The sequence below is a fragment of the Pan troglodytes genome, chromosome 2, assembly GCF_028858775.2.
Source record: "Pan troglodytes isolate AG18354 chromosome 2, NHGRI_mPanTro3-v2.0_pri, whole genome shotgun sequence".
Classification (NCBI taxonomy): Eukaryota; Metazoa; Chordata; class Mammalia; order Primates; family Hominidae; genus Pan; species Pan troglodytes.
The window spans coordinates 160,261,633-160,289,577 of NC_086015.1; the positions used below are offsets into that span (position 1 = coordinate 160,261,633).

General features: G+C 45.3%; 2 long non-coding RNA genes across 2 annotated transcripts in view; one reads left to right on the forward strand and one right to left on the reverse strand.

Annotated features, from left to right (window-relative positions):
- Positions 1-1,067: 1,067 nt before the first annotated feature.
- The window catches only part of LOC107970825 (uncharacterized), a 56,236-nt gene continuing 29,358 nt past the window's right edge, over positions 1,068-27,945 (reverse strand). Inside the window, exons 3-4 of the long non-coding RNA XR_008547165.2 lie at positions 20,245-21,985; positions 1,068-5,365 (exon numbers count right to left, since the gene is read on the reverse strand). This is a non-coding gene — a long non-coding RNA (uncharacterized LOC107970825). The remainder of the gene's footprint in view (positions 5,366-20,244; positions 21,986-27,945) is intronic.
- LOC129143549 (uncharacterized) lies at positions 20,494-27,245 on the forward strand. The gene is made up of 3 exons (XR_008547163.1): positions 20,494-21,628; positions 26,558-26,715; positions 26,986-27,245. It is a non-coding gene; the product is annotated as an uncharacterized LOC129143549 (long non-coding RNA).

The window sequence follows — 27,945 nt, forward strand, 5'->3', positions numbered from 1 at the left end:
TATACTATAGTAACAGGAACAGAGGGACCATCAATTAGATTCAATGTGCTGAAACCCCATGAAAAACTAGGCAGTGCATGGGAGACATTTCTCAAAAGAAGAAATACAAGTGGCCAACAAACACATGAAAAAAAAGTTTTAATTTGCATAGAAATGCAAATTTAAAACACACTGAGATATCATCTTACACCAGTCAGAAGGGCTATTATTAAAAACAAAAAACAACAGATGTCGTTATGGATGCAGAGAAAGGGGAATGTCTATACACTGCTGGTGGGAATGTAAATTACTTAAACCTCTATGAAAAGCAGTGTGGAGATTTCTCAAAGAATTAAAAATAGAACTACCATTCAGAGCAATCCCACTACTGGGTATTAACCCAAAGGAAAAGAAATCATTATATAAAAAAGACACCTGCACATGGGAGATATATATATATATATATATATATATATATCTCCCATGTGCAGGTGTCTATATATATATACACACACACACACCATGCAGTACTACACAGCCATAAAAAAATAATGAAATCATATCCTTTGCATCAACATGGATGGAACTGTAGTCCATTATTCTAAGTGAACTAACTCAGAAACAGAAAATCAAATATCACATGTTCTCAAAAGTGGGAGCTAAACAATGGGTACACATGGACACAAAGATGAAAATAATAGACACTGAGGACTCCAAAGAGGTTGGGAGGGGATTGGGGGTTTGAAAAATTATCTATCGAGTACAGTGTTCACTATTTGGGTAACACACTAGCCCAACCCCCACCCTTATGCAATATATCCATGTAACAAGCATGTATATGTATCTCCTGAATCTAAAATAAAATAAAACTTTTTTAGAAGGAATCAGTGTGCTGGACACTGCTAAGTGCTCTGAGAATACAAAATGATTTAGAGTTGTTTCCCTTAAGGGACTCATCATCTCCTGGAGAAAGACAAGATGAGCCAATACTCTGATAAAGGTGTAAAGAGAAACTTTTGGAGCTAAGAGTGATTGATTTGAATTTTGGGCTTGGGATTCTGGGAAGGGCAGGGAGGATCAGTGAAGGTTTCACAAAGAGGGAGAAGTTCAAGTAGGACTATTTTGGTACCTATTGATCTCTAGCAGTACAACTATGGAAAAACATAAAGAAGCTCATTCATTATCTCAAGGCAAGCTATGTGCCTGGACCTGAGCTAAGAATTAGAGCTATAACCTTAAGCAAGACAGAGTTACTGCCTTCAAAGAGTGTATAGCCTGCTAACACACTCGTGATCACACCACCAAGAGTTAACCACTGCTGATATGTTGGTGCGGTCCTTCCCAATTTGAAAGAAAAAAAAGTTGAGATTACCCTGTGCGTACAGTTTTGTGCCTTGGTTTGTTTTTTCTCTCCTGGTGCACAGATATTGTGAGAATTTTCCTCACAGCATTAAATAATCTACAAAATCATGATTTTGAATTGATACATCACACATTGTCATATGAATATATCATTGTTTACTTGAGCGATTCTCTGTTGCTGGGAAATGTTTTCTAGTTTTTGCTACTACAAAATAACACTGTAACAAATATACTTAATCTTTATGCTTCTCTCACAATTTTCTTAGGGTAAGTTTCCAAACTAGCTAAATAACTAGTTCAAAAAGAAAGAACATTTTAGAAGCTCTTGCTGATAGTTTTTCTAATGTGGCTTATAGAAATGTTGTCCAGGTTTCTGTTTCCCTAGCAGGTATCTGAGTGTCTTCTGCCTGGAGATTGTCAAGCGGCAGACCATGAGGAAAGCAAGCCTGGTCCCAGGAATGGGGTGGGGAGTTTTGGCCAAGCGTGACATGAACTAAAAAATGCTGAAAGAAACCAAAAGGCAGGCTACAAACTACAATCAATGACTAGCTAGTAGGAACTTGGCAATTAAGGAAATAAATTGTAGGAAATGATTACAACACAGTCCAAGTCAACACAAAGATTTTATTTGCTTCTAGCACAATTTTAGGGCACCATTCTGAAACCTGTGTGTGACTAAAGGGATTCTGAGAAACAAAGGTGCATTGTGGGTGTAGTTAGAGCTCCTTGAGTAGCAAGCAACAGAAACTGACCTTGGCTCATCTAAATCAAAAGGGAATTTACTGGAAAAACAGCTGATCTTTCAATAGCTCAACTGGAAATCAGGTCCAGAAACTAGGAAAGAACAAACAGGAACCGGGGTGATGCCATAGGCAAGAAGCAGCACAGAATCAAGACCTAGGACCTCCTCATTGGGGTCGCTTGGCTACACAACTGTGAATCACAAATGAGCTCCAGTTGGTTTCCATCTTTTGATGACTTTGTTCAAATGTCAGATTCCAAGGAAGGAGGATCTGACCGACCTCATGTGGTTCACATGCATTATCCCAGGCCAGAGAAAGGCAGACACCCTGACTAACAACTTTCCATATGTAGAATAAGTAATTCTTAGAGGTAGGTCAGGGCACAGCCAGCCAAAACCAAAACTGTTTACCATACCATGTTACCTGGCAGGTGAGGTACACTAAGATTTAACCATTGTTAATCTCTGAGCCCAAATTAATTTCCCACATCGAACTCCTGCCTCCCCACCCCACCACACCCCACCAAAGTAGAATTCTGTGGAAGTGAAGAGACCCAGGAACTGTTAAGCTTTGATCAGACACGACTGAGAAATTCTAAATACCAGCCATCGTGTATGTGGTGCTGTGCTGGAAGTTGGTATGAATAAATAATTAAAATAAATAATCCTGCTTTAACTTGAACTGAGGTTTAGCCTTTCTCCCTCCCCACTTCTTTTTCATCTGGAGCTCTTGGCTTTGACTGATTAAAAACAACAAGGGAGCAAGTGAACTGGAAGGAGTCTTGACTGAGAGCCAAAGCCAGACTCCTGCTGCCTTCTGCTGGGCCAGAGTCCCCTCCTCCATCTGATGAGCCTAGTGCAGAAAAGAGAGCCCAAAAGATATTGCCTGGCTTTGTTTGAGAGGAATGCTAAAACCAGATCAGTACAGGGGGCAATGGGAAGCTGGCTCTCCCCAAGAGGTCTCTCCCTTGAGACAAAATCTCCCAGGCTTGTCTTTCTCTTCTGGCTTGTAGGAATCACGCCTCATCCCAGTGGCTATAACTGAAGCCATTGGCCCTGCGTGCGCTGCTTCTGGTACCCGCGAACAGAAAGAAGACACCCAGTTCCCCTCAGGCACCCTCATCATTCAGCCAGGCAGTGATAAGATGAAAAGGGGAAGTGATAACTTTCAGGAACAGAAGCAAAGTAACACAAATCTCATGGCACTGTGGCACATGACAAGTCACAGGATCAGGGCGGGGGTTCATGCAGGAATGTAACACGGGAGATGAGCTGCCCTTGAGGACAGGGCGGTGGTCAGGAAATGGCAGACTCCACTCTTTCTGAAAAGAGGCCAGGAGTCCTGGTCTCAGGTTCTTGGGTGCTGCAGAGCAGACGTCATTAGACATTCCCTTTGAGTAATCAGGACTGCAGGTAATGAATTACTCCCTTGGGAAGTGGGTTTGGGGCTGCAAAGTGGGGACAGCGATCCTACACTGATCTCCAGAGTCAACTCAGTCTTCAAGAGTACATTCTAGAAAGACTTTGGGATCTTTACATCCACAGAGCCAAGGCAAGATCCCAAGAGCTCGGAGAATGCTCTTCCAGAGTCCCAGAGGAGTGGAGAAATGACCATTTGGTCCAGGACACTTGCTGATTTGGGAAGGGGCGGCCTTGCCAGTCTGTGGAGCCAGGGTCTGAGTAGAATCATCACAGAGTCCTCGCCCAGAAAGAGTTACAGTGGCCCCACCACATGCAGAATTTAGAAACTGCCATGCCATACAATACTAGTAAAAATATTAACAGGGTTCCAGTTTTCCCCACGATAAACACTTCAATATTTTTTTCTAAAATATCAAATCATTTCCATTTTTTCTCATTTTCTAGGGCTTTGTTTGCCTAGTCTGCTTCGGGTAACGATGTGCTAGGCATGGCCCCAGGAGGCTCCACCAGACTTTGTTAACTGGGAAGAGGCTGCTTTTGTGCATCACAGCAGGAAGAAAGTCTACATGTGAAAAGCTTCCTGCTTGGAACGTGGGGGTCAAGAGGACTTGCTCCTAAGGAGGAGAATATCTGTCCTGGGCAGGCTCTGTTCTCCCCCACAGGGCTTCTCTGGGTGGGCCCCTCAGCCCCATCTGCAGAGCGGAGGCTGAAGGACCAAGAGCAGGTCATGTGGGTCTGAGGGCACCTGGGATGAACTGTCACCCTGAGAAACATCTGTTGAACGCAGCCTTCTCTTCGGTGACACTTAGTCCCAATCTAAGGGTCTCTGGCATGGAGCGTGTCAACTCAGCATGCAAGCTCTGCTGCACCGGCCATCCCTCTTCCACAGATGCTCTTGCCTGCCTTTCCCTGTACTCATTCCCACCCTCGCTCTGTGTCCATCCCTAAACCCACTGTAGCTGGAAGTCCATTTCTTTCCTTCTATGGGGCACTTACATTCTTCTGACCTTTCACCTGTGTTGCCTATACTTAGCTTTTCCTTTTAACTTTTAATCTGTTTTGGGCTCATATCTAAAGTCTATCATATGCTCCAGAAGGCCAGGGTCATTTTTTTTCTATTCTCTGTGTGTCCTGCACAGTCCCTAACACATAATAGGTGCTCCTCTGTGTCCCTTTTTCCTCAAAAAGCTTGCTGATAATAGCTCAATTACAGGACACATACATCACCTTCACACATTACCTAGAACAGTGGCCCTTAACCTCTTAAGAGTGACTATATTCTTAAGAATATAGTGAAAGCGACAAACCCCTCCTCAGAAAGATGCACATGGACATATATGGAAAAATTGCTTCATGCAAATTTCAGGATTTTACAGCCCCTCTGCAACCTGTTCAGCCATTGACTCTAAGCTAAGAAACACTGTTTAAACCGGTTCTTTTAACTGCACTGCGAGGTGGCTGCACAGACATTGTGGCCTGTGTTTAACAGGTGGGAAAAACTGAGGGTTGGAGATGGGGAGAGACTCCTCCAGACTGCTCTATATGGTTGATTGGTGTGGCTCCTTGCCCAGTGCCCACATCTCCTTTGATATCTATTTTGCAGATTTGCCCTGAGAAGTGCAAAATCAACACAGAAATATCTCTTCCATCAGTACCTGTGCATCAGGGCAGAAACTGTAATTCTTGTCATTCTTGCCCTTGCTATGACGTTTGGCATCTGATGAAACAGTGCCTCACAAAGTCCAGCTGCAATTCTTGCCAGGGCTGAAGCGAGTTCCTCTCCTGGTGTCAGAGGACAGCTTGCTTGTTGTTGTAAATTTTTTATTTTCTCATCAGAGGCTCCCAGCTGTCTCTCCAAATCTGAATACAAGAAGTCAAATGTGAGAGCAGCCAGGTGGAGTTATTAGCATTGAGGCAGACTTTCTCATCTCAGCAGCTGCATCAGTTATTCTCGTGTGTTGGCTCGAGATGCCCTGCACCAAACCATGGGCCCTTTACTCAATCGACCCCATGATTCGGAAGGCCCCGGCATCTCGGCAGGCAAATGACGTGATGAGGAAGGAGTCATGGAAGGGCATTGAGCCAGCACCTTACACAGCAGCTTCGGTTTCCACTGTCAGTGCGTGATATGTGAATGAAAATCCCTGCGTAGTCATTAATGCATAATGCCTCAGTCACTGCCTCAAAAATCAATCTTTTACTGCCTCAACGAGGAAAAAAAAACAATCCCACTGCTCTCCCAGGCCCTGTAGTGTGAGTCTATCATGGCCACTTGGGCATCACTTGGGCTTAGCTCCCTGACATGACAGAGTGTAATAGCTTCATAAAAAAGCAAGGGTGGTGGTTTTTTCAAACACCATTTGCTGTGTTTGAACAAATGTGCTTCATCACAGCTCCGCCTGCCTGTGGGCTGCTCTGTAGCTGACAGATAGCCCCAGCCTAAGGAAGCTAAGGTAAGGATACATGAAGTTCACCTTCCTGCACACTCAAAATATTCAAATCTTCTCTAACCACAGCCACAGGGCTCGTGCCAAATAGGTGTGCCCCTTCCTTGAATTTGTATGTGTGAATATTTCAAGCAGTGATGGCCCTGTATACCTTCTAAGGAAAAATATGTCTCTCAAATCAGCTGTTGTTGTTACTTTTTGCCCTTGTGGTTTCCCGGCATGACCCCAGGCACCTGTTAGTAGCTGTTGTGCTCCAAGACCACAACCTCCTAAACAAAGGTATTTATATTTCAAAGGGGATGAGGCCTTATTCAGTTCCTTCCTTCCCCACCTCCTTTAAGAAAATTCCAGCATTTGGGCTGGGCGTGGTAGCTCACTCCGGTAGTCCCAGCACTTTGGGAGGCCGAGATGGGTGGATCTCTTGAGGACAGGAGTTCGAGACCAGCCTGGCCAACATGATGAAACCCCATCTCTACTAAAAACACAAAAATTAACTGGGCATGATGGTACATGCCTGTAGTCCTAGCTACTCAAGAGGCTGAGGCAGGAGAATTGCTTGAACCCAGGAGGCAGAGGTTGTAGTGAGCCAAGATCTTGCCATGCACTCCAGCCTGGGCGACAGAGTGAGACTCCATCTCAAAAAAGAAAATTCCAGTGTTTGACTAGCGTGCACTGTGATAGCCTGTCAGGGAGAAATATTTGGCCAGAGGTGTAAGTGGCTGCTGTGCACTGTTGTATTAAAATGACGGTGACTCTAGGAGTCAGGACACTGTGTAGGACATCACTGAGCATCATGTCTGGTACTTCCTCTCAGCCTCCTTTGGGAATCACCTGCATGAGTGGTTCTCAACCAGGGGTAGTTCAGGAGACATTGTCAATGACTGGGGATACTGCCAGTGTTTTTGATATCATAACTTGGGAGGAAGAGGAGGAGGAGGAGTGCTACTGGCATCCATTGGGGAGAGGCCAAGGATGCTGCTCAACATCCAGCAGGGCACAGGACAGCCCCCCACAACCAAGAATTATCCAGCCCAAATGTCAATGGTGCCAACGTTCAGAATAACTGACTACATTGACTAAGTCACTGCCACTTTCGCACTACAGTCTGTTCCAATAATCTGTGGTAGAGATACACATCTGGATAGGAAAATTGTCATCCTTCTTCAATTCATTTAAATTTCATAAAAATGTATTGGATGTCTAACCTGTGTAAGGGCCATGGGAATGATGACAGAGAGCGTCTCTGCCTTCCAGAAACTTAAGTCCAGTGACAGAGACAGACAAGTGCGTACCAACCATGCAATGCCATATCAGGAGCGGGTGGCGAGTGCTGTCACAGCATACAAGGGGCTGGGAACCTGAGAAGCAGAGATGACCTCCAGCCGGCCCAGAGGGCAGGCGGGCTACGCAAAGTTTTCAGAAAAAAATAGATGTGAGCTGTGGGGGCTGCAGGGATGAGGAAACCTCACACAGGTGAAGCAGGACGGGGAGCTCTGAAGACTCAGGGAAGAATGTGAGCAAAGGCAGAGATGCTGCCTGGTGGGATGGTGGGAAAGGAAGTAAGGGGCTGATTTCTGTGGCTTGCCCTAGGCCGCCTGGTGCACTAGGGTGGAGGAGGCTGACTTTCTTCCTTTTGTTACATTTACTATTTTGGAATAGTGGGCCACATATTTACATTTCAGACTTTTATAGTCTCTTCCTTTGTTTGCTACGGTCACATTAATATTCAGTAGAGAATCTTGCCATTTTTATGCAGTATTTAGTGGAGAAGAGACTTTTCACCTAAAAGTAAATTACAAGTTTCTCCTGCAGAGAGTGGTAGCTCATGCCTGTAATCCCAACACTTTGGGAGGCTGAGGTGAGAGGACTGTTTGAGACCAGGGATTTGGGACCACTGGCAATATAGTGAGACCCCATCTCCACAAAAAATAAAACAATTAGCCTGGTGTGGTGGCGCACGCCTGTTGTCTCAGCTACTCCGGAGGCTAAGGTGGGAGAATTGCCTGAGGTGGGAGCATTGCCTGAGCCCAGGAGGTCGAGGGTGCAGTGAGCCATGATTGTGCCACTGCACTCCAGTCTGGGTGACAGAGCAAGACCCTGTTTCAAAAAAAAAAGATTTCTCCTGAGGCCAGAACTAAATAAGCTGCTGTATTTGGTTCAGTCGTTAGTAATTCACATGAATCACAATTTGGTTTTAGAAAAACTCATTTTTAGTGCATATATTTGAAAATATCTCAGAATCATGGATTCCAGAGACGGAAGAGATCTTGAAAAATGCTCAGGTTCAGTTTTGTCTGGTCCAACCAGATAAGCTATTTTCGTCATCATTTCACAGATGAGACAATTAAACATCTGCACATTTTAGACAGAAAATAAGCCTACGTTAAGTGGCAGGATTTTTAAACCTGATGCATTTGCTAAGTGGTGCAGTACTCGAGATTTGGAGGTGAGAGAGTAACTATCGTCCAGACTCAATTGCCCAGAGATCAAGGAGGTAGACTTGGGGGTAGAGGGATACAGGCTTAAAGGGCAGTAGGAAGCCATCCAAGCTCAAGATTTATTGGAGGACAGATTCTCATCTCTATACTGATTGAGTGACCCCAGCCAGTGAGATCTCCTGGAAGCAGATGTGGGGAACAGTTGTGATTGTTATAAGTCAGAGGACAAAGTTCATCTGGAGAGAGCATCTGTCCAGGGAATCTCTGGAGACTGGAGCCACTGTAGGAAATTCGGGATTTCAACAGAGAAAAAGCTTCCCTTGGGTGTGGGCAGGCAGGGGATATCCCTGGGGATCTTGACCGTAAGTGACCACCAAGATGTGCTCCAGCCCAGACTTCCCTGACTCTGGGCAGCCTGTGGACTCTCCTACCCTGGCTCAGAATCTCCGCCTTGGTTACAGTTCGAACTGAGATGACCTCTTGTTTCCCATCAAAAATGCACCCTTTTCCTCTCAACATCCCCAGTATGGGGCTCACTGCCACATCATTTGCCCCACTCCAGGGCAGGGCCCACCCGGGAAAAAGCCCTGGTTTTCTTTCTGAAGACCACCCTAGTTTATAATAGCAAATAAATATGGATTATTTTTCTCAGTACAAGTTCCTGGGTATGGGACTCAGAGAGTTGCTTTTGTCAGCTCATGAGATGGAGAAGGAAACAGTGTGGGGAAATCCCAAATCCTTGGCTACCCCATTTCCTAAAGTGAACTTTACCCCTGGCATCATTAAGTGACTTTAACAGCCTTGTACTTGCAAAGTGAACTAAAAAGGCAAATGTATAAAAATCAGGTCCTTTTGGGGGGATCACAGAGATGCTTTATGAGATCCTTTTACAGCTGCCAGTAATCATTCACTCACATTTTGCTCGACACAGGGGAGGTCCTCTTCTGCTGGAAAGAAAGGCAACTTCCTATAAAACAGACTTGCGTAGAATCCTTGGCAGGGAGAAGAAAGCAGTGAGATCACTTCTGGGCATGGCTTCTGGGGACTGCTGATTTCCTTGACGATAATGCCAGTCAGGCCCATAGCAGTGCCTGGCAGCTGCTTCCCTCCCACACCAAAGAAGCCCAGGCCTCCTTAGGTTTACAGGCCCCTGGCCATGGGCTCTCTGTAGGAAGTTGGTTGTGTATTTGTTCTGGAAGTGAGCCCTTGGGGCCAATGCACCAGGCGATCACTGGTAATGTCTTCTTTGGAGCAAATTCAGGTAAACGACTCTGCTACATGTGGCCTTGTTAAAACAGACAGTTCTGCTCAGCACATTTCCCTGGACATTCTAACACTTGTTATTACACAGGAGTGAGTAACCAAAGGCAAAAGGCATCCATGTTAGCACTTAAGGTCTGTTTCCACTTTGGGTTCCAGTCCCATGGCCTGTGTCCTTTTCCTCAGAAACTGTGGTCTCACGGGGTACCCTCTTCCTCAAGCTGATCCTGGCAAACAGATGTGGTACCAACTCTGACCATTGCTCCTTGGAGTTGGAGGTGCAGATTACTTGTCAGAATCTCGTGATGTCCTGAGTGGTCTGGGATGCCCCTGCTCAGAACTACCATTTCCTGAATGTTGACTCTGGCAAGGTGTTTACATATGTCATCTGACTTAGTCCTCGCAAGGATCCTGTGCTCATTTTAGAAGAAAAAGTCTCCCTCTACCCAGGCAGTGTTCCCCCACATCTGGGCCAAGGAGCCTTACCCGAGGGTAAAACTAAGCTGAGGGGCAAGCAACCACACACCCCATGTTTGGTCTCAAGCACTGGCTGTTTCCTTACAAGTTTAATTTTTTTTAGGAAGATGCTACTTGAGGCCAGGAACAGTAGCTCATGCCTGTAATTCCAGCACTTTGGGAGGCCAAGGCAGGCAAATCAGTTGAGGCCAAGAGTTAGAGACCAGCCTGGCCAACATGGCAAAACCTCATCTTTACTAAAAATACAAAAATTAGCTGGGCGTGGTGGTGCACACCTGTAATCTCAGCTACCTGGGCAGCTGAAGCATAAGAATCAGTTGAACCTGGGAGGTGGAGGTTGCAGCGAGCTGAGATCACACCACTGCACTTCAGCCTGGGTGAGAGAGAGAGAGAGAAGAGAGAGTAGAGAGAGAGAGAGATGACAGAGGAGAGAGAAAGAAGAGAGAGGAGAGAGGACAGGAGAGAGAGAAGAGAGAGGAGAGAGAGAGAGGAGTGAGAGAGAGAGAGGAGTGAGAGAGAGAGGAGAGAGAGAAGAGAGAGGAGACAGAGAGAGAGAGGAGTGAGAGAGAGAGGAGAGAGAGAAAGAAAGAAAGAAAAGAAAAGAAAGAAAGGAAAAAAGAGAAGAAGGGAGGGAGGAAGGGAAAGAAAGGAAGAAGGAAGAAAAAGAAAGAAAAGGAGGAGGAGGAAGGAAGGAAGGAGAGAAAGAAAGGAAGAAAGAGAGAGAGAGAAAGAAAAAGAAGGAAAGAAGGAAGGAAGGAAGGAAAGAAGGAAGGAAGGAAGGAAAGAAGGAAGGAAGGAAGGAAAGAAGGAAGGAAGGAAGGAAAGAAGGAAGGAAGGAAGGAAAGAAGGAAGGAAGGAAGGAAAGAAGGAAGGAAGGAAGGAAAGAAGGAAGGAAGGAAGGAGCTACTTGAAACTCTAGGCCTCCTGGTGGGAAAGTGACACCAGGAGGTACCTTGGCTGTGGCTGGCCCAGGGTAGCAAACAGCCCAGGAGTGGGCACAGTGGGCTGTAGAAAACCCCAACCAGTTGTGCTATGAATTCTGCTTTTATTTTTCTGAAAGAAACTGAAAATCCTGGGTTTTTGTTTTGGTTTGGGGTTTTTTGTTTTTGTTTTTGAGACAGGGTCTCACTCTCTTACCCAGGCTGGAGTGCAGTGGTGCAATCATGGCTCACTGGAGCCTTGAACTCCTGGGCTCAAACGATCCTCCCACCTCAGCCTCCCAAGTGGCTGGGACTACAGGTGTGCACCACACCTGGCTCAGGGTTTGTTTAATGGGAAAATCTTACAGTTTTAAATGTTGGCAATTTATTTAAAAAACAAACAAAACAAAGCTTGCTTAACACTCTGCAGATGAAACAACACACTTGTGGACTGGTTTGCAATTTCTAGGTTAGGCTTTCCCTCTAGACATAAAAATTCAAACACGGATAGAATAGGATCAAATCTTTCATTCTCTTGATTTTTCATGAAATATATTTTTTATTACAATGTATTAAAATTCTCAAATTTTAGAACAAAGTTCTAAAAAATATAAATGCTTAAGTGTTTTTGTCACTAAGTTTATTTTTCGTATGAATGATACCGCTTTCTGTTCATTGACAGTTCACATGGTGATTTGAGATCTACATGTTATTTATTGCTCACAAGGCAGCTGTGAGGTGGGTGCTGTGACTTCTGCAGGCATTCATAGAGAAACTGAGGCTAAGAGAAGTTCACTCATGCTCACATGACCACATGTTTGAAAGAGCCTAAAACCCAGCCAGGCGTCCAGACTCTGATAGACCTTTTCATTCAGTAAACCGTGGTTTCTAGTTTCTCCCACTAATACTACTGTATCGATGATTATTCTTTGCTTCAGGCCACATGATTTTTTTTCTGAGTTGCCTCTGGTGATTAAATAAAAGAGAAGTCATGGGCCGGGCACGGTGGCTCATGTCTGTAATCCCAGCACTTTGGGAGGCCGAGGCAGGCGGATCACGAGGTCAGGAGATCGAAACCATCCTTGCTAACATGGTGAAACCCTGTCTCTACTAAAAATACAAAAAAAAAAAAAAAAAAAAAAAATTAGCCAGGCATGGTGGCGGGTGCCTGTAGTCCCAGCTACTTGGGAGGCTGAGGCAGGAGAATGGCGTGAACCCGGCAGGCCGAGCTTGCAGTGAACCACTGCACTCCAGCCTAGGCGACAGAGTGATACTCTGTCTCAAAACAAAACAAAAACAAAAAATATAAGAGAAGTCATAAAATGTCCTTTAAGCTAGGACTTAATTTTTTTTCTTTTTGTTTTGTTTTGTTTTGTTTTTGTTTTTTGAGGGAGGCCAATAAGGGAAATGTGGATGGTTTTTAACCTGGAGTTCAGGGACCTAAGAGTGAGTCGAAGGGAGCCTGGGAGAGGGGCTGAACCCCTGGTAATTATTTGAAACGTTTTGTAGAGACATGTATTGGGGTATGTTTTGGAGAAGGAGATCTGTAGCTCTTTCCAGAGTGTGTCTGACTTCCTCAGGGTAGGCAGGATCCATGCAGGCTGGACTCCAGCCCTTGATCTTTATCGACACTGGAACATAACTTCAGCAACATTCCTGAATCTGCAAATTGATTTCTCCTCCGTGGCTTTATTCTGTTAAAAAGATGTAATGCATGCATGCCACCTAGCATCTGGAATTAGTCACCACCAGTGGCTTTGCTTGAATCCCTTGTTTATTATGCCTCATTACCATGCAACCAGATTGTGCTCCTGCAGGACAGGCCTCTGCAGTTTTCACAACCTCCATCAACCCTGTGACTCTGATTCGTTCCTTCTTAAAAGATGCAAAACCTTTTTTCCTATAAGAAACATTGCAAAACGCCTTTTAATAAAATATAAGTTTTCATGAGCCAATAATCAACTCATGCTAACAATTATGTGTCAAGAATATGTAAAAAATGAGAATGACATTGGGGCATTAATTTTGTTACAAAGGCTTTTGGGGTAGTGCAAGAACCTTTCAGGAGCAGGTGCTTTTCACTTAATGGTAGAAACTGCATCTGGGACCTAGAGATTGTCCTTTATAATTCTTTATAGGACACAATATGTGGGGAATTTTTATAATGGGGACATGAGGATCACCAAAGACTACATCAAGGGTAACCACAGAGCAGGTGTGGCATCAGGTGGCCTGGACTTGATATCCAGCCTTGCAGCAGCTCATGGTGTAACTGAGGACAAGGCATTTTACTTTTCCAGGCTCTGAGCTTTTCATCTCTTAGACAAATGCTCAGAAGGGAAAGGCAAGGTAAGAATAGCATCCATTGAGAACCCACCAGGTTGCCAGGTTCCATTCTTGGTGTTACTACACGCACCCTCCTGCTTATGCTCACAATAGGACATTTGGATTCATGCCCAAGGACACACAACTTGTAGGTGGCATGGCCAGAATCCAAAGCTGGCTCTCTGAACTCCAAAATTAAGCTCTTTCCATGACCCAGTTCAGTGTTCCTCAAGCTCTGTCAATAAAGCACCCTCAGCAAGAGAAGAGAATGGCCACATGTATTAGTTTGCCAGAACTGTCGTCACAAAGTACCACAAACTGAGTACCTTAAAACAAGAGAAATTTGTTGTCTCACAGTTCTAGGGGCCAAAAGTCTAAAATTTGGGGCTGTGAGTGAAGGATCTGTTCCAGGCCTCTTACCTACCTGGCAGTTTTCTGGCAATCTTTTGCATTCCTTCTTGGGCAGAAGCATCACCCTGATCTCTGCACATGGCTGTGTCCAAATTTCCCCTTTTCATAAGGGCACCAGTCGTATTGGACTAGAGCCAACACTACTCCAGTGTAACCTCCTCTAAACTTAACTAATTTCAACTGCAATCACCCTATTCCCAAATAAGTTCACATTCTGAAGTACTGAGGGATAGGATTAGCACTTCAACATATTCTGGGAGGACACAATTCGACTCATAATTCTACCCACTTCAGGAATCTGAGGGGATCACTTATGGCACCTGTTATAAGCATTGAATATTTTCGATGCATTGAACATTATCTTTAAAATTCATGCAAATTAAGCACTCAGCTCCATTATTACACTACCACTTAATATAAAAATAACATTTCCCAAAAGTTTACGAGTAGAATTACTGATCCAGAAAGCTGCTCCATGCTGATCCTTGGGGTTCAAAACCCCACTGTCAAATCCCTGACCTGCATCTTTTCATGTCCTCAGAAGATGCGGAGACACCTTTAAGGAGGCACATTCAACTTAAATGAGTGCGAAGAACGTGGACCTATACAGGGCTGAACAAAAAGCAATGCAAATTAAATGCAAACAGAAAATCTGAACATCCCTGACCAAAATCAGTGACAAAACACACCAGTATGGAAACAACACTTGCAGAGAGCTCTGTTGGAACTGCACGGCTTCATTTCATTCTCCTCTCTTTCGTTTTTAGAGGAAATCAGCATTAGACAAGCACAGTTTGTCCTGCTTCCCCAACAACAATGGCTTTTGAAGAACATGCTTTTAAAGTACAGGATCGTGGTGTTTGGGGACAAAGATGATGGTTGTGGTAGTAACAGACCTCCTAACACACTGATCAGATTCATATTTTTCTATTACAGTAACTGTGTGTCAAGTAATAGAACTTACCAGCAAAACTAACCATGGCCATACACTGTTCTTTTATTTCCTAAGAAATAACATTTTCAAAAGTGACAAAGGACTCTCTGACAAAGGCCCAGCAATGGATGTGAGAATGAGTCAAGGGGAGAAAAGGGCCTCTCCGTGTGGTTAGCTTAATGCCCCACTTGGTTCGTTGACACAAAAACAGGTCCAGCCAATGCATTTCCACATCCTGAGGATCTGCTGCCAGCCCAGCAGAGATGTGCTCTGGCCAGGACCCAGAAGATGGGCAGGGCTCAAAAGACAGAACCAGGCACCCTGACAGCATAGAAAAAGAGATGGCTTTCCGCTTTCCACTTTCCTTGGTTGAAAACACGGAGACCACAATGTTCCTTTCTTTTTCCTGCCACTCTATTGGGAGAAATACAAACTTTCCAAAGGCATTCACCATCCACTTAGCAGAAACATCTGTCAGCTTTAGCTACAATCAAAGAGAAAACATCTCCGGAGAAGGAATATCCCACAGGGTAAAGCAAGGGACAAACCTAGAGAACACTCGTGACCCATTGCTCTAGCTCAGGGGCAGCAAAGAGGCTGCAGCTCTGTTCAGAAGTAAGCCCTGCTGGTCTCTAGGTTCTGGGAGCTTTGCTAAACAAACCCAGAATGCAGGAGGTCATTCACCGAGTTAGCAAATGCAGGTGACCAGACCCTTGAAATTAAAAAAAAGAAAAAAAAAAAGGCACATGGGTCAGGCGTGGTGGCTCACGCCTGTAATTCCAGCACTTTGGGAGGCTGAGATGGGCAGATCACTTGAGGTTAGGAGTTCGAGACCAGCTTGGCCAACACGGTGAACCCCCATCTCTACTGAAAATACAAAAAAAAAAAAAAGAAAAAAAGAAAAAAATAGCCAGGCATGGTGGTGTATGCCTGTAATCCTAGCTACTCGGGAGGCTGAGGCAGGAGAATCTCTTGAATCCAGGAGGCAGAGGTTGCAGTGAGCCAAGATCGCACCACTGTACTCCAGCCTGGGTGACAGAGCGAGACTCCGTCCAAAATAATAAATAAATAAATAGGGCATGTGATGACAGAGTGTGATGACAAAGAAGGGTGGTCTACAAGGGAGGAAGGGCTGGGGGATCTGCAGAACCAGTGCCTGTGCCGGGGAGGCACAGCCCCTTTCAGCCAGAGAGCAGCTCCCGCTCAGGGCAGAAGTGACTGTGCCCATCTCTAGGGAGATGAGCTCCATACAGAAGCAGAGCATTTTCATCAGGCTTTCCCACAGCCTGGTGAGAATAGCTCCTGAAATCAACCAACGCCCTCTGTCCTGACTCCACCTCTGCCACAGCTACTGCAGTTCTTTGGTCATCCTGATAACCGAAGGCCACTCTGGAAAGGTGTCCACCGGGAACGACTGGCACTCTGCCTTGGGACACCAACATTCACTGAAGCAGACACCGCAAATTATTTCTAAAGATCGTGCACATCTTTAAGCTCTCACTCTTCTCTTAAATCCCAGCTTTTTCTCTGCCCCACCCTCTCCTGGCCACAAAGGTCATCCCCTTGGCAGCTGAGACAGAAAGGGCCAGACATCCGGGCCAGGGCTGGGGCCCACTGGCCTGGGGCCCTACGTGCACTCTGGGCTACATTTCATGCTGCTTGCCCACGTTCCAACTCCGGGTGAGGGCTCCGGGGATACGCATTTTAAAGCAATACTGTAATAGTCTGGTGTGCAGCCCAGTGTCTGGTGAGTCCAGTTTTGGTGAATTATTGCTCCCAGTGGCTTACTAATTCACAGGGAAAAGAAAAAAAAATCTAGTTCCCAGATCAGCAAAGTGGAAAAGCAGAGTCCTAAACACAGTATCCTCATGAGGGCAGTGTCCAGGCCCTAGGACAGCAAAGCAGCCCACTGGTGCCTCTCCCAGCAAGTCATCATGTGCCCGTCAGAGCTTCCAGAAAGCTATTCCTAAAACAAGATGGGATCAAGCCACAGAAAGCAGGTCCAACCTAGTGCTAATGGTGAAAAAAAATAGCCCCTAAGGGGAGAAAAAGGGCAAAGTGGTCAAATGCTGTATAATTTAAATGCATTTGGAAGACTCTCCTCTCCCAGCTGTCAGAGCAGAACACCATGCTGCTTTCACTTTTATAAAAACAAAACAAAAACCTCCAAAGAGAAGAAGAACACCTAGTTATGACTATCATTTCCTTTTTTCCATGGCTTCCCTCTTCCACCTTTATCCCTTAAAGCAGTAGCTCTCAACCAGGGGCTTTGCTCCCCCAGCCCACCCTAGGGACTTCTGGCAATGTCTGAAAATGGTGGGGCATGCTACTGGCATCTATGGGTAGAGACCAGAAATGCTGCAAAATGTCCAGCAACGCTCACGACAGCCCCCACGACAGAATTATCCAACCCAAGATGTCAACATGCTGCTGTTGAGAAACCTGGCCTTTAGAAGCAGTCTTCTAATCTTATTTTCTAAGAATAAGAAAATATTATTCTTAGTTTATCCTGCAGCTAAACAAAATGCATAGGGGAAGATTCATGATGAGGAACGGGGCAATGGTGACTAAGAACTTCACAAAGTCCTGAACCATTCAACCTTCATTCTGAGAGGATGGACGATCAGATTTAGTGATTCACTTCTCTGATTGTAAGTATCATCTTCTGAAGTCCATTAAGTGTTTAGTCATGCCCTGTGTTTTTGTCAAGTGGTAGGCAAAGGGAGTTAAGTGGAACCTCAGTCCCCTAAGAGTTTATCATCTAAGATGGGTAACAATGACTAGGCAGAGATATAAAGGTGAGATGGACAAATAACCAAACTACAGAGTAAGGCCAAACCAATTGCAGAAGCTGGGAGCTGAGCATAGTGTGAGGAATGGGGAGGGCAAGTTATCCAAGTGAGTAGGTGGCATTAAAGAGAAGAACTAGGGATGGCATCACTCTGCACCTCCATTTATCCATTTGCTTTCACTAAAATATGTACCACATGCTTCTGGGCATGCAGAAGTACATTTCATACTCCAAGCACTTGCAATCAAGCCAGTGTGACAAGATTCATACACAAATAAGCAAAACACAAAAATTCCATTCTGAGAGGTATAGCAAGTACATGTCACAGTGCTTAGAGAAAGAACTGATGCCTGCATGTGGTGGAACTGGCATTTGGCTGGGCCTCGGAGTGTGGGGGCTACTGGGGAGCAGAGCCTGCCTGAGAACCTAGGGCAGGGTGGCAGCAGGGGTGTTCGCTGTCCTACAGACAAGAATCTCCAAAAATGGAGTTCTGGCTTAAGTGTTTGTCCTGGCTTATCTTTTGGCCACTCAACAAAACTTTCTGTGCCTCATTTTCTCTCTTCTTCCCATTTCCAAGCAACAAAACCATGTCCATCTACTCTTATTAAAAATCTCCAAGAGTGGTGGCTCATGCCTGTAATCGCAGCACTTTGGGAGGCCGAGGCTGGAAGATTGCTTAAGGCTAAGAGTTCAAGACCAGCCTGGACAACATAAGGAAACCCTTTTTCCAAACAAATAAAAATAAAAATTTTTTTTTGTGGGTATGGCAGCACGCGCCCATAGTCCCAGCTGCTCAGGAGCCCAGGAGTTCAAGGCTGCAGTGAACCATGATTGTGCCACTGCACTCCAGCCTGGGCGACAGAGCAAGACTCCAGCTCAAAAAAAAAAAAAAAAAAAAAAGAACCACAACATACCAAGTGAAGCCTTATGGAGCTTCATGCAAGAAGATCAACATGCACCAGGTTCAAGGGAGATGCTAGCAGTTACAGCTCACAGGCTACCTCAGGTTTCTCTCTTTCACATGCTTCTGGCCTTACCCAGTAACAGCAACTCTGAACACTATCCAAGCAAAACGTCATATGCTTTGAAGATGCACTAGTATTTCAACAGGCTAAACGTTTTCCAGAACAAAATCTTTACCAAAGCTGCTAACAAGCAGTCAGATAGACTGCCCTGTGAGTGTTCTCCTCCAACAATGAACCAGCAGAAAGGTCAGCAGCCGGACACAGAAAGAGGAGAAGGGTCCTAAATAAACACAGTTTAATCAACCGTGAAGAAACCTAAAAGTTGCCCGAAAGTGCTTTGTTAATGGGAGAAGCAAGGCCCCTGCCCTCAGAGAAAGGCAAGGAAGGTTGAAGGTCACTTCAGCTGACCAGAGGATGCCATGGCGGCAGCGACATTCCCTGGTGGGAATCTCAATGGAAGACGCAAACGCAGAAGAGAAGGAAGGGAGAGGAGAAGCCAAAAGGTGGACCTTTTCCAAGGACCTGGCAAGCAAATGTTCCCTAGAAAGAAGATGAAAATTTAGGTCAATAAGAAGGAAAGACACTGTTTTTAGAACCATTATGATGACTTCAGAGTTGGTTCTCCTTCAGGCTTTTGTCCATCAAGTCTGTCATGTCTGATTCCAGACTCCTCAGGATATTTGAAAAAAACTAATTTATTTGAATTACATCAATGTCCTTTACTTGCATCTAAAAAATCAAGGTCAAGCTATGCTGATATGTGAGAGAGAATTGAGATGAATGAGGGCTGACTCCCAGTCTCTGCCCCTGTAATTACTTTCTTTGTAAGCCTGAATACCCAATCAGATGGACGCCTTCTGAACGCATTTTTTCATATTTATGAAATACCTTTGAACAATGAAATCTGGAAACTCTGGCAACATCTGTGTCCAAATATATCCAAGTGTGTTTATGTTTTTAATTGAAGATCAAACAATTTTAGATGAACTCATCTATGGTATCATAGAAACTGCATATTTTTAGGTAATTCTTGAGAGCATTTCGCAAACTATTAAAGTAACTTGATATCATGCTATATCTTTAAAAGATATTTCTCAGCTGTGAATACTATTGGAATGAAATCGGGACTTTTCAAAAAAGTCTGCAGCATGAAAAGGTTTGCATATGAATTCTGATTCCATTAGAAAACCATTTCTTTTAGGACTGTTTTATCATTCTCTATTGGTTCATGTAATATGATTGGTTTGTTCTTATTCTAATTAAAGATGCAATTTATTAAAGAGTCTTTAACTTCACTAAGGCAAAGTTTTAAAAGCTTCTAATCAGATATTCTTGGTAGGCAGGAGAACTATAACCTTCAAACTCTCTGATGTTGTATGAAGCAGCTCTCATCTCTACACAAAGATTTTCACTTCTGTGATCTGGCCTGGTAAAACATTTATTCCTTTATACTCAGTCCTAGTTTGTTTTAGATCTGGGCCTCTGGGCCCATTAATTTGTATAGGATGATAATTTTTATAGGAAGACAGGTGTGCTGTTTTTCTTCAATCCTTGAGGATATTAGGAAAAACTTTACCCAATTAAGGGATTCCATCACCTGACGTTTCTTTGGGGAAAATGACTTTTGACGGCATGTGGGGATTGTCAAGGAAATAATTTTCCCTTTAAATTACATGTTTGTACGTAACAGGAGTGCTGAGCAGGATATCAAGAGGCAGTGGTCACTCATGGCACTATTTTCAAAGTTAGTTAAACAAGGAAACCAACTCACATTTCCCCAGTTTAGCTTCTCATTTTTAAAAGTTGCTGAATTCAGGTACATCTCGATTGCTCGTGGTAATAAAGGAGACATTAGGCGTGGATAACAAGACCGCAAATGGTGAGTAAAGCAAGACACCAGGTATCGTTTCTTTCCTGTTTATTAACATTCACTCCAGGCTGTATACTTTGGTTACCATGGTCGCGTGGTGTCTGATGTCACAGGCCAAACCACATAAAATCACAGAGGCCACAACAGGCAGGAGGAGCGGCCTGGCTTTGTCTGAGTCAGGCGGCCCAGCGTGTGGGATGTCAGGCTGGATGTGCTGGGCCTGACCAGCCGCCCGCTTTCCTCTTCTCTTGCCTCTGCCTGCCCCCTCGTGGACAGCTGGGGTAAAGCATGGGAGTGCGCCTTTGGGGTCTCAGTGGGGCTGAAATACGACTCCTCCCCTAGGACAGCCTGCCTCCCCCAGCCTTGTTCTCCGGCAAAGTCAATTTCCTGGAGAATCGAGGCTCTGCCTCAGATGTTCGGAGCCTCCGCAGGATGAACACCTCCATTTCAATTCCAGGGGCCTTGATCAACCTGTGCCTCCCTTGATCCCCAACTTGTGGGCACCTTCCCTTGAGCAGTGCCCCCACGAGGTACACCTTTCCCGGGAAACAAAAATCATTCCTTCTTTGGGTCCTGCAAGCTGTAAAGAACCAATACAGCACTGTGCTACTGAACATGTTGCCACTATAGAAGCCCCTTGTGTTTTGAAGAGTACATCTCTATAGCCATTCATTTATTCATCAGAAACCAGCTAGAAGCCAGGCCCTGTGCTGGGCACTGGAGACATGGAAGAAACTGGGCTGAGGCTCCCGCCTTGAAGAGCTTGTGGCCCAGGGAAGGGACAGTTAATCTGTCATTGATTGCCACGTGACAGTGTCTATGATGCTAAAAAGATGCCAGTGCTGTGCTGCAGGAGCAAAGGCCGTGGAGGAAGGGGCTTTGGCTTTGTTGCGAGTTCTTGCCAGAGCCAGGCAAAGCCAGTTACCGCTTTGTTCAGATGACTCAGGTAAATAAATGAGGCTACACAGGCTGTCCTGACACCACACACCTCTAGAATACCCTGGCTGTGCTGGGAGCTATTGGTGTCAGCTGAGTATTTTCATCCCTGTCCAAGTCACAATGATCTGACTGTACCAGCCTGTGTGGATGTTGCTAAGAGGAGGCAGACAGCGCCATGAGCTCCCTTAGATGACGATCGGCATGATGTTCCTGCTGTGGCAGCGCTCAGCTCTTGCCAATGCTCTTCTCTGCTTTGCTCACTTTAAGCCTCTCTTAATTTTTTTGAAGCCCAGTTTCCACATTGCTGATTCACAGATATGCAAGACTCAGGCAGGAAAAAAAAAAGGTAATTATTTCAAATGACTCAGGCGCCCTCCTTGACTCTGGGATCTCTGTACAGACTTGCACTTTAAAAGCTGAGGGTAATGATGTTGTCATTTGTATAGGAAAGGCTGGAAGAAAAACACATTAGTGTTCTTCCAAACTCTTGACTTTTGGAAAAAATTAGCATAGAGAGGATGGATGCTCAGCCATGGCCTGAAATCGAATGCCTAATGCAGAGGTGAAGACACCTGTGCAGTCCCATGCACTGGCGAGCTTCCTGGGGACAAGGGCAGTGCCTTGATCACCTCTCTTCCTCATGTAGTAAATGTTTGTTGGATGAATGGTTGTCAACTCTAGTCCTGTCAGTCCTCCCTGAGCCCTGAAAGAAACAGAAATTAGGAAATAAAAACAATTAGCAGGTCCTATACTCCTAGATTTAAGATTTTTGAACAAATAAGGGAAAATTATTTGCCTGCTACAAAACTGCTAAGGGAGATGACAATGAAGGAAGGGTGGGAATCATCTAAGGGAAAGAAGAGGGGAATCAATTGCTCCACCAGTGGCTTGCTGAAAAGCTTTCCACGCTTGTAGAAAAAAATCCCCCACCGCCAAGAGTAGAGGCCCCAGCAAGGGCAGTCACAGCAATGGTGGCCGTCAGGTGCCCTATGCAGCAGAGTGGAGCCATGGGCAGCAAGTAGATCATGCTGGGATAAAAGCTGTGGGGGCTGTGCTAGGGGTGGCAGTAACACATGGAGACTCTCAGTAAGGGGGCCTGAGGTGTCATCCACCCCCAACTCGACCATTCCTCCCCTCCCCAGAGGAGAGCCAGCATCAGCATCTAAGGGAGGGAGGGCTAGTGTGGCTGGATGGGGTGGCAGGGGTAGGAAGCACAGCCAAAGGCTCTGGAAATCAGCTTGAAATCTTAGGTTTTCCCTGAGGCTGCTGTAGCTTGGGGGAATGGAGTTACATCTAACTGTAAATGTTGTTGACACTCAGTCTAAAGAAAGTCCAAAAGTCATTTTAGGATGGTGGTGTACTTCAAATTACTTTTCTATGCCCCAGTTTTGGGTTCCATTAAATTCTCATTCTTCCCACATTTCTGTTTTTCCTCCAGGTACCCTCACAGAGCACCCATAATTCATTCATTCATTCATTCACTTATTCAACAAATACTGATTGAATCCCTGCTCTTTACAAGGTTATGCTAGGTACCAAGAATATAGGGTCAGCAAAGGCAGGCATGGTCCCTGCCTTCAAAAGGAGAGGACCTTGATCAAACACACACACAAATTAACATCATTGCAATGTGTGGGGTCCTGGGTATACAATGAGGGGATTTGGTTAATAAGGGACGTCAGGGAAATCTCTGAGGAAATGAGTGTAATAAAATCTGAAGGAACAATAAGATTAACTAAGCCCAGTGGGTCCTGGGCATCCCCTAGAGTGGGGCTGCACATGTGTATTCAAGGCCATGAAAGATGGCAAGTGTGACCTGAGTGCAGACAGCAAGGAGGTGAGATTCTCAATCAGGCTGGGGAAGGCCATGCACGGGGAGCCACTGAAGTGTTGAAGTGGCCAGGTGATGTGATCCAATGTGCATTTCAGAAAGAGTTTGATCTCCCTGTGGAGAACAACTTGGAAAACGTCATAACTAAATGTCATTAGACCAGTTAGGAAGCTATTTGCTGCAGGTGAATTGGGGTCCAGGAGAGGAACAATGGAGGGGAAAATGATGATGGGGTAGATAGGCTTACAACATATTCCACTCCTGAAAGATCTTCCAACAGCCTTGCCCTGCTATGAGCCCTTCCCTTCATGGGCTAGATCACCATCTGAGGGAAAAGCACAACCTTCCTTTCTTTCAGCTTTGTCCCTAAGGATGTCTCTTTAACTTGTCCCTTTGGATGCCTTCATGGTTTCTTTCTAGCTTGCTCTAAAAATGAAGTAAAGCATGTCCATGATACCTGGGACATATCAACTTCAAGGTCATGGATTGAAATGATGATAACTCAAATTATAGAACTGTCAACTTTCAAGCCCCCCTGACCTTAAGTGATGGATCAAGGGGCTGGAATCAGATCAAGAGAGCTTCAAACCACTGCTGGCTGCTAGAGCATTCAATCTGCTGACTGGATGCTTAATATAATATATAATATAATATTGGAATATATATATATGTGCATATATGTGTGTGTGTGTGTGTGTGTGTGTGTGTGTGTGTGTGTGTGTGTGTGTAGTCCAATTACCCAAAGTGGTCTTCTTCCAAACATTTTGAGGATGCTGTAATAAGATCCCTGCATCAGGTGAAAGTGGAACTAGTTACCAGATGTTCTCTTCTGCCTGGGATCCCTGCTCCTGCAAGACAGTCAGTAATCCGTTCCAAGAATGATGTTTTACCATGGTGCTGTGCTAGGCACCAGGGATTGGAAGATGAAGAAACATTTCCTGTGCTCCTGGAGCTGCAGCCTAGCAGGCCTACCAATAAGGACAGTGCCATGGGATATGCTGCAGCACAGGCAGAAGCAAAGCGCTGTGGAGACCCCAAGGCCGGATATAGGAGCTCTGCCTGGCTGAGTTAGGAAGGTTCTCCAGAGGTCACATCTGATCCAGGTGTCAAGGGATGAGCAGGAATTTATCTTGTGAAGAAGAGGTGGCTGGTTGTTTCAGCAAAAGAAATAGCTCCTAAAAAGACACCTGAGAGTAAAATGTGCCCCAAAAGTGTCCCCAGGGGTGATAGAGAGGCTGTAGCAGGAGGTAAGTCTGGAGACAGAATTCTGGTGGGGTTACTGGAGCAGGAGGGTCTGTCTGCTTTAGGGAATATACTGTGTTCGTTTTCTATTGCTGCATAGCAAATGACCCCAAAACTGAGACGCTTAAAACAGTCAACATGTGTTATCGTATAGTTTTCATGGGTCAGGAACACAATTGTAACTTAGCAGTCCTCTGGCTCAGGGTCTCACAGGCTGTAACCAAGGTGTCAGCCAGGACCAAAGGCAACTCAAAGTTCTACCAAAGGAGGGTGAACTTCCAGGTTCACTCCTGTGGCTGCTGGCTGGAGACATCAGTTCCTTGCCACATAGGCCTCTCCACGGGGCAGGTCCCAACATGGCAGTTGGCTTAGAGAGAGACTTTTTGTAACCCAATCTTGGAAGTGACATCCCATCACTTTTGCTGTATTCAATTTGTTTAAAGCCAAGCACCAGGTCCATCCAGCCCACGCTGAAGAAGAGGTTACATGAGACAGAATACCAGGAAGTGATGATTACTGGGGGCTGTTTTAGAGGCTGCCTACGGCATATACCAAGAGCTATTTATGGCCTCATTGCAGCATTATCCCACTCTGCATAAATTAGAGAAAGACATATAATTTTATTGCATATTAGTTTTTGTTGATGGGTACATTCTGGTCCCTAGGAGCCCTGAAGAACAATGTGCTTCATTTCACAGCTCTCCCTAAGGATTTTATACAACCCACTTGGCACTCACACTGTTATTATTAAATGGATTCAGCCAAAAGCTGCCTGTGGGGGTAGAGATCGGTGGGAAGGTAGGGCGGCAGAGAAAGGAAGTGCTCAGGACCCCAAATTGAATAAAGAAAAAGGTCACATGCCAACTGCAAGTTAGAAATGAATCTGAGTGAAAGTAAGTATCCTGGTTGACAGCTCACACATGATGCCAACTTGCCACAGCTTGGCAGCGCCTTTGGTTTTCCCACATGCAACTGAAAATAGCTAGCATTCATCCTGAGGGAGTGCTACTAAAATAAGTAACTACTTGGAGCTATACCTCACTGCTCATTCAAGCTGGAAGCTGTGTGCAATTATTTTGCTGAAATTAGATACAAATTAAGTTGCCACTTCCGGAACTCTTTCTCCTGTGCTGTATTACAAAAAAGAAAGTGATTTTTGAACTCGGATAGCTTAGATGTTGCTTCTTAAAAATAAATGTGATCTCTTGACAGAATATCTAAAAAGACAGATTGTTGATTTTAATCTCTCAGGAGACCTAACCTCTTCACGATCCAGGTTTCCTGATTTTCAGAGCTGAGTTAAGTTGCTATGGATACAGAGTGACAGGCCAGTGAAGGAAACTGGGGACAGGGAGTGGCCTGCCCACAGGTGAGATATACTGTCTTTAAACTTGTTAGGGATAGAAAAGGGGGCTAGCCTAGAATTGTCCTCTGGGATGTAAGGTAATGGTCCTGCTCCCACTTTTTAAACAGTGGTTTGAAAGTTTTCTCAGGGTGTGCATACATTTGGACGTACAAGTTCTGCTACGTTTTAGAAAGCAAAACAGAATAAACAAACATATATGAAAACAAACAATAATAATGATAATCTGGGGCTTTCCTCAAACTTGGCTGGAAGTTACTGGCACACAAATAGTAGAGGTGTTTGGGGGTTTTCTGCTATGAAGGAGTCCTTGATTTGTACTATCTCAATAAAGCAACACCTTCTTTTGACCTGCCTTTGGAAGAAGTAGGTGAATTTCTAAGAGCCCAGCTGTGCTGGACCCTAGGAGGCTGTCAAGACTCCCAGGGTAGGAATGTTTCTCCACAACTTTGAATTTCAATTTCCCTTTACAAAAGGCAAAATTTGTTTTATTCCCCATTGTTGGAGACATTAGTCATGGATGAAACACATTTAAAACTCCCCCTATGCCCTGCTTCTTGCCCACCCCACACATTCCCACTCTATATCCTCATTCCAATCTAGTGAATCTTAGAAATGACACATTGAATGAAGAGCTTTGCAGGTAACCTTCCCTTCCTGATGAAGTTTCCTTTTTGCGGGGTTTTGGGGTGTGTGTGTGTTTGTAGTTCCATAATTCTCAAATGAAAAATTGCTAAAAGGTCATCTATACAAATCCTTAAGATGGTGAATCTCTACAACCTTACTTTAATTTTAGGAGATATTTCATTTCATGCCTTAAGTTTTGCAATTATTTTCAGTGTCTCCTTTTCCAGACTTCTTAGAGGACTTGGAAAGAAAATGAAATGACGTTGAACGAAATCGAAGTAAATTGAGTGATCTGAAACGATTTGATGTCAGCAAGAATTCCCCATACAGCTCACAGCCCTACCCCGAGCACGCCTCCCTCTTGGGTATGGTGAGTTCAGCTCCAAATTTATTCTGACAAGAAAGCACAGGCAATGGCTCCAGTGGGTCTAAATCAGGTGAAAATTCAAAGCAACCACCCTTCCTGGACAACCTTCTGCTTTCTCAGTGCTTATCATGGTCTGAAAATTCCTATTTAAAGAAGCAGAGCTTTCTTTTAAGTCCTAACAGAACAAAGTCACACTCAACAGTGCACAGGCACACGCCGGGCTCGAGAATGCATTTTTGGCAAAAAGTCTCCTCTTTTCTCTGTCTCCTCCAGCTCTCTGCAGGCCCAAACCTTGCAGAAGCCATTCCATGTTTCCTGAGCAGGAAAAGACAAACTCAGACCGACAACCTTGGACTTCAAAAGACGGCACACAAGGGGAGGAAGGACTGAGAGTACCAAGGCGTGAGAATTCAGAATGCTGCTATCTCATTTATTTTTACCATTTAGGAAACGTTTTGATCTGCATCCTTTTCCCTTCCCTGATTTCAAAAAATAAAAATAAAAATGCTTCGGTTCTGAGGAGTAACTCTCCAGATGGAAGGGGAAGATCAGGGGATGAATGGGGGAGGGCTGCTTGCGTCCTCTCCCCTGCCACACACACGCTCTCTGTTTCAGCCAGTGTAAAAATAGCCGCCCAGGTTTATGTATTCATCCCTAAGCTGCAATGAAGCGCCTGCCTCCCGGCCAGAGTCCGCTGCCTTTTAGTAGCTTATAACATCAGGTGACGCCTCCAGCCCTCCCATTCCCCGCCCCAGCCCGGATAAACGTCCTCCGTGACCTTAGAAGTTTTCAGTTTAATCAGCGGTATCGTTTTTGAGAGGAAAATCCTCCCAGCTTTGCGGGCTGGCAGGGCTCTGGGGCCCTCCCCTGCCTCCCAGCCCAGGCCGCAGAGCGAGAGCGTTTCCATCTGTGCTGCGAGCGGGAAGAGCCTCTCTGTGCTCCCCGGCACGTCCAGCGCGCGGGCGGGAACACGCTCTCCTGTGGGGGGCAGCTTTCCCAGGGACCTTGCCTAACGAGGGCCAGGCGGCTCCCCCGTGGGCCCCGAATGGCTCCTGGCAGGCAGACCCCTATCCCTGTCGAGAGCACTGATTTCCCCAGCGTAGGGGTAGGCAGCCGCGCCCTCCTGGAGCGAGGCAATCCAGCGGTCAGGCGGCGGCGAGGGCCTGCGCGTGAGCAGAAAAGAGCTGCCTCCGCGCCAGGCAAGGGGCGCGAGGGCGGAGGATGGAGGGCGAG